Below are 6,644 nucleotides of genomic sequence, written 5' to 3' on the forward strand. Positions count from 1 at the left end.
ACAACATGTAATTATTTCCACCATACATTGCCACTATAATACAATTATTTTTAGGAAAAAAATTAACAATGCATATTAAAAGTTCCAAAATGCTTGTGGAATCAGAATCTAGGGGTTACTCTTAAAGTAATAATTTAGTATATGAATACGAATTTACATCTTTATCACAGAGAATAATTTAAAATGTCATAAATATCTAATAAAAGTTACTGGCTAAATTATGTTGGCAAAAAGATTATGTAAACATTAAAATTCTACTTGATTTTGGAATGTTTGATTATACACTAAAAATGTTAAAACATATAAAATAATAAAGATAATATGATCACTTCAAAAATTCACACAAATAGACATATCATAGGAGTAATGACTTTTATTTTCTTTCTTTTGATCTATTCCTTTAAATATCTATATAATTAACAGCTCAATTATATATTAACATATAATTAATTTTAGCATCTAAAAATGGCATCTACACAAATTTTGTTGTAGCAAAAATGAAATAGTTATAAGTAATAATAAAACATAGGGAGTTGGTCTGACCCATTTTATTTTCTTCGTTAGTAATAGCTAATGTTCTGTGCTTGCTGGCACTGAAGTCAGAGGGTTCTATCAGGTATACTGGGGAGACAAAGAATAATTGGCACTGAGAAAAAGAAACAAGAATTTCATAATAGAGTTTTCAGTCATAAGCTTCAAGCAAAACTAATGTTTTCTATATGATTTTGAAATAACTAAATTTGAACAGCTATTGTCAATGTGTAATATTATGTAAATATCATGTGGATATTCCCACACTTTTTACTTAATAACTATTTTAGCAATAAATGTATTGAATTTGAATTGAATTACTTTAATACATGTAAAATGGAGAGTAAGTGAAAAAAACATCAACTTTGACATTAAAATATTAAGTTCCAAATATTTTAAATAGCCATAAAAATATAACCTTTGTGAATAAATCAAACAGGATACATATAAAATAGTTTAAAAGTAAATGCTAATAACATAGATGATAATTCTGTGAGTTATGATGAAATAAAAGGAAAATACATTTCATAATAAAAAAACAAAGTTTTTGTATGGAAATGAGGTGACATCATTGGTGGCTAGACAGAACACAGTTAGGAGAATAAAAGAAATGCAGACATAAAATAAAGAATATAATAGGAAATTTCCTGCAATATTAGTGAAACACTTCAGTACAAAATGAGAAGAAAATGAACTGAATAAACTGTCTGATTCTCAAGCATATCAAAATGCCAAAAAGATCTTATTTCAATCTTCTAAATATGGCTATCCAGTTTTCCAGGACCATTTATCGAATAGGAATTTTTTTTCTCCAGTGTGTTTTATTGCCTGCTTTGGCAAAGATCTGATGGCAACATCTGGATAGTTTAAAAATGGAATGTTTTGGTCTGATCAATTGGTTTATGTCTGTATTTTGTGCTTGTACCATGATGTTTTGGATACCATAGATTTGTGGCATAGCTTGAAATCTGGTAAATTAATGCCTCCCAAATTTTTCCTTTTTGTTTATAGCTGCTTTGGCTACTTTGGCTCTTTTCTGGTTCCATACATAGAATAGAATGATTTTTTTTAATAGATGTGCAAAAAGTGATGTTGATATTTTGATGAGGATTGCCCTGAATTTGTAGATCACTTTGGGTAGTATAGACATTTTATTAATGCTAATTCTGCTCATCTTTGAGTATGATATATTTCTCCACTTTTACTTTTTTCCATCCTCTGCAATTTCCTTCCTTACTAACTCCTAGTTCTCCCTGTAGAGGTCTTTTACCTTCTTGGCTAAATATATTCTTACGTGTTTTATTTTCCTTGTTGGTATCATGAAAGTGATAAAGTCTTTCGTTTGGTTCTCACCTTGACTGTTGTTGGTATATAAGAATGCAACTGGTATAGATGCGTGGATCTTGTAACCTGAGACTCTGCAGAATTTATTTATCAATTGCATGAGTCTCTTGGAAGAGTTTTGGGGATTTTCTAGATGGAAGATCATATCATTAGCAAAGAATAATAGTTCGATCTCTTCTTTCCCTAATTGGATATTCTTGATTTACTTTTTGATTGATCTGGCTAGGACTTTCCAGCACAATGCTGAATAGAAGTGATATAGTGAGAAACTTTATCTAGTTTAACATTTGAGTGGGAAGACTTTCAATTTTTCTCCATCCAGTATTACGTTGGCTGTGGATTTATCATTATGGCTTTTATAATTTTGAGGTATGTTTCATCTATGCCTATTTCTTAAGAGTTCTTATTATACAAGCACCCAAGTAGGTGGCATATTCCTATAATCCTAACTCTGGAAGCCTGAGTTTGGAGAATCTTTTGAGCTCAGAAGTTTGAGACTAGCCTAAGCAAGAGTGAGACTCAATATCTATTAAAAATAGAAAAAAAGAAAAAAGATAGCCAGCTGCTGTGGCAGGCATCTCTAGTCTTAGGAGGTTGAAGCAAGATGATCATGTGAACCCAAGATTTTGGTCTTTCTCCAAAAAAATAAAAACAAAAACAAAAACAAAAACAGGAGTTTATCATATAAGGCTGCTAAATTGTGTCATATGCTTTCTATGCATCCTTCAGCTGGAGATGATCATATGGTCATTGTTTTTGTTTCCTTTTAATTGATGATTCCCATTTGTAGAATTGCATACATTGAACCATTTTGAACCCCAGGAATGAAGCCCACTGGATCATGGTGTGTTATATTTTTGATGTCCTACTGAATTCAGTAAATAGAATTTTATTGGGAATTTTTGCATCTATATTCATAAGGGATATTAATCTGCTTTTATTTTTTTTTTCAGTATCCTTCTCTGGCTTTGGTATCAAGATAATGCTCTTCACAGAATGAGTTGGGAAGGATACCTTCCTTCTCAACATTATTAAATAAAATTGAAGAAAAACAGAATCCACACCTCTTACCATTCACAAACATTATTTCACAGTGGATAGCTGACTTAAACCTAAGACATAAATTAATAAGCAGTCTAGAAGAAAACATTGGAAAAATTCTTACAGACAGTGTCCTAGACAAAGAGTTTATGATTTACAAAGAAGATGCTAAAGACAATCACAGCAACGACAAAAATTAATGAACATGACCTGATTAAATTAAAAGTCTTCTGAACAGCTAAGAAAATGCTCAACAGAGCAAATAGATGACCTACAGAATATGAGAAGGATATTCATCCAATAAAGGATGATAATTAGAATCTGCAAGAAAAAAATCAAATAACTCCATATGAAAGCAAGAGAAAAACATGAACAGAAGCTTTTCAAAAGATAGGCTAATGACCAATAACGTATGAAAAGAATTCTCAACATGTCAATTGCTCAGGAAAATGCAAATCAGAACCACATTTAGATGCCACCTAACTCCATTGAGAATGGCTTTTATTAAAAAATCCCCAAACAACAGATGCTGGTATGTATGTGGAAAGAAAGGATTGCTAACTAGTACAAACTCTACAGAAAATAGAGATTTTGAAATCTTCCAAAAACATTTAGAGGATATTCTATACAAATATATGTCAAAAAAAATATGTGTTAAATAATTTATCAATGCTTGAAATTATAAAAAAAAAAAAACCTTTTTATTAATGGGTACAATGACAATGATGTATTTGGTAAAAAGAACCAAAGACAATAAACAATATCAATGTTTGAAATGTGGCCAGAGTTACACTTAGAGTTAAATTCACCCTCAAAATACTTTCATGTGAACTGATGAATAAATGTTATAAAATAATAATTAAATGAAATTCTTTAATAAATTAAAAGAATCATTCAACAAGAAATTACAAAATATACAAAAGATAAAAAGTAAAAAGCTTAACAGAATCAGGAAATGAAAGTTTGTGTTTTTTGATAAAATAACAACTACAAGCACAAGGAAAGACTCTGGACACTTCAATGATAAAAGCATAACAATCAGGAAAAACATTTAGAAAACGTTCTATACAAATATATATTAAATAATTTACAAATACATATTAAATAATCAAAGTTAATTTGCTATTATAAAAATGCATACATCTATAAATTCTATTATAGAAATATTGGTATTTCTATATGTTCCATATACATTATTGCAATAGGTAAAAGAACTTAATTTAATAGAAAATAGTAAAAATTATTAAAGTGTGTATTTCATGGGCAATTTATTTTAAAACTTCACTATTTTTATTTCACTTGAATACTAATTGAATATGTATCTCATTAGTTTTCTTCTAGCTCAAAATAACATAAATCTTCTGTTGCTAACATTAATTCATTTCTCTAAAGCAATTTTTTCAACTATTTTTATCTCACATGACACTTGAACTTATAAACTTCCAAAGCACAGTTAAATTATGTTCATCAACAAAATAGTTATAGAAAAAAAAAGAATTACATAGTGTGCTTTGAACTGCTTTCAAAAATAATTTAATTAGTAATCTCTAAAAATTTCCACAGCATACCTAGTATCCTCTCATGGTATAACAGCAATTCTCTTTTGGCAAAGCAGCATGCCTCAGCTCTAAAATTACTGCTCTTATACTTAAACGTTTGCCTCTAGTTCCTCCGGTTGCTACTAGTTGCCTCTAGTCTTAGGCCATGAGCCCCCAGATTTTCTCTTATTTTAATAAGGCTTCAGAGACAATGAGTACATCTAGCACACAGAATTTTTAAGACCACTTCCCACTAAGAGAACCCGGTGTAGTTGAAAAAGTGGCTGATTCTAAGACTGAGACAACAACAGTGAGAAATGGGACTAGAATGTCTTACTGTGGCAGAAAATAAGGTCCTCAAAATCCAAACAAAAGATTAGCCCACAATGTTGGTTTATGTCAGAGGAACATGAGGATCAACTGAAAAAGCTTCCAATGGCCAAAAATGAAAGAATTTGAACAACAAAATAAAGAAATATAAGATCATTACCCAAAGTAAACAAACAAACAAACAAAAAACCCCTTAAATCCATACTCCTGTAATATTATTGAATAAGTGAATAAATTGGAAAGCATGGAATAATCTGCCATGCAGAAGAATTTCAAATACTTTATAGACACTTTTCCTTCAAGAAGAGAGACCTCCTCACTCCCTAGGTGTGAACTTCCCAGGGTGACTTTCTTTCAGAGCATAGAAAGAGTCCCTTTAACGGGAGAAACCCAACAAACCAACAAACACTACCTCAGCTTCCTGAGATCGACAGTAACAGGAGAAAATCATGTTGATGGTAGGTAATCCTGCTACCATGTGATAAGAATTTTATACCTGTTAACACCCTCTCCCAAAATGGATAACTCCAGGCTAATCATGAAAAAATGACCAGATAAATTTCAACTGAGGGACATTCTACAAAGTACCTGACCAGCGCTTCTGAAAACTGTCATATGAACAAAAGTAAGATAAATCGGAGAAACTTTCACAGAGCAGAGGATCCTAGGAGACATGACAACTCAATGTCATATCCTGATGGAATCCTGAAACAGAAAAGGACACTAGGTAAAAACTAAAGAAACCTGAAATAAATATGGTCCATGTGGCCTGCGACTAATAATGCATCTACTTCAATGAATATTCCTTAAGTGGAATAAATGTACCATAGTAATATAAGATGACAATAACAGGAAAATAAGATGAGGTGTCAGGTATATTGGAACTCTTTGTTCTTTCTTCATAAGTGTTATGTAAATAAAAAACATTCTAAAAAATAAAAATTTATTTAAAATTATTATTAAGAAGTAACTCAAAATATCACCTTTAGTCATTTGGCCTTAAGAGCCAAGTGATTAAAGTTTGAATATATGTACATGGCTTTAGGGGGAAATATATGCAAAACACTATAATTTATTTTTTTTAATTAGTACAAGTATTACTACTAGGCAAAGCCTTCCTCTTAGCCATTTAAGAGATGACGAAATTAAAATCTAGGCTGATTACATTTTATAGAAAACACTATTAGAACCTGTGTATTTTCTACTTTGAGAATATATATAAACATTGTGAATATAGAACAGAAAAGGATGTGTGGATGCCATTTATATGTTTACCTACTGGATCCAAAAGAATTTTAATTACTATTAACTCAGTAATTCAATATAAGTAAATTAAGGATAATATGAATCATTCTTCTAATTAACCATCTCTAATCCAGAGTATAGTGCTTATAGTAAAATTAGCACAATGTTAAAAATAATCACATTGGTAACAGAGCAAAGATATTTCCACCTCATAGCATCATTATTATCATCCTGGGAACAATTAGTAACTTATTTAATGTGCCAGTAATTCTGCATTATGCATCAGCAAAAAGTATTGTCTTATGTGGAGCATATCCAAAACATTAACCCTGGTATAGAATATTGTGTTTAAAGATAGAGTAAATAACCATTGATTTTTATAAAAATGAAATCTTTATTTTGTTATTTCATGTAATGTTAAAAATATAGGAAGTGTTTGCTTCTTTGAAGCAAAAATCAGGCTGCTCCTACTGCATCTTGCAAACTGCTAGAGTTTGGGATTGTACTGGGGCAATGATATGTAAATGATGTGTGGCTCCAAAGTGTCTGCAAAGCGTTTTAGACAAAGATAAGCTTGAAGTCAAAGGTTAAATATGAAATTGAATGTAATAATGT

The sequence above is a fragment of the Otolemur garnettii genome, unplaced genomic scaffold, assembly GCF_000181295.1.
Source record: "Otolemur garnettii isolate 467f Iridium unplaced genomic scaffold, OtoGar3 scaffold00033, whole genome shotgun sequence".
NCBI lineage: Eukaryota > Metazoa > Chordata > Mammalia > Primates > Galagidae > Otolemur > Otolemur garnettii.